The following is a 753-nucleotide window of genomic DNA, read 5'->3' as shown; positions in this document are numbered from 1 at the left end:
AGACTTCGCAATTTTGAGTTACGGCAACCACGGTGGCTGGAGGTGATACATTTAAACTTTCAATTTTCTGGGCAAGAGCATCCACTTTTGCATTAACATGATCAAGGCTACTTATCTCGTACATGCCCCCTTTTGTTTGAGGTTTTTCTACCATTGTTCGGTCCTTCTTCCCCCTGATAATGGTTTTGGGCCATGCTCTCAATAAGTTGATAAGCGTCAGCGTAAGGTTTATCCATAAGCGCACCACCGGTGGCGGCGCCTATTGTTAACCTTGTGTTGTACAAGAGACCATTATAGAAGGTATGAATTACTAACCAGTCCTCTAAACCATGGTGTGGACAAAGTCTCATCATGTCTTTGTATCTTTCCCATGCTTCGAAAAGAGACTCGTTATCTTTCTGTTTAAATCCATTTATCTGGGCTCTCAACATAACTGTTTTGCTTGGAGGAAAATATCGGGCAAGAAAGACTTTCTTCAACTCATTCCATGTGGTGACTGAGTTGGAAGGAAGAGACTGAAGCCATCTTCTAGCTTTATCCCTTAACGAGAAAGGAAAGAGACGAAGTCGAATTGCCTCTGAAGTGACACCATTAGCTTTAACAGTATCAGCGTATTGGACGAATACGGATAAATGAAGGTTTGGATCCTCGGTAGGATTTCCAGAAAATTGGTTCGGTTGCACTGCCTGCAACAACGAAGGTTTAAGTTCGAAGTTGTTTGCTTCGATTGCGGGTGGAGCAATACTCGAATGC

The 753-nt window shown here is 42.9% G+C and overlaps 1 non-coding gene across 1 annotated transcript; it reads left to right on the top strand.

Annotated features, from left to right (window-relative positions):
- The first annotated feature begins 324 nt into the window (after positions 1 to 324).
- LOC127115092 (small nucleolar RNA R71) lies at positions 325 to 431 on the top strand. Its single transcript, XR_007800672.1, has one exon. It is a non-coding gene; the product is annotated as a small nucleolar RNA R71 (small nucleolar RNA).
- Positions 432 to 753: the final 322 nt, after the last annotated feature.

This window comes from Lathyrus oleraceus, unplaced genomic scaffold (genome assembly GCF_024323335.1).
Source record: "Lathyrus oleraceus cultivar Zhongwan6 unplaced genomic scaffold, CAAS_Psat_ZW6_1.0 chrUn1033, whole genome shotgun sequence".
Classification (NCBI taxonomy): Eukaryota; Viridiplantae; Streptophyta; class Magnoliopsida; order Fabales; family Fabaceae; genus Lathyrus; species Lathyrus oleraceus.
Note: the sequence above shows the minus strand (reverse complement) of the source record. Positions and strands in the feature narration are given on the sequence as shown.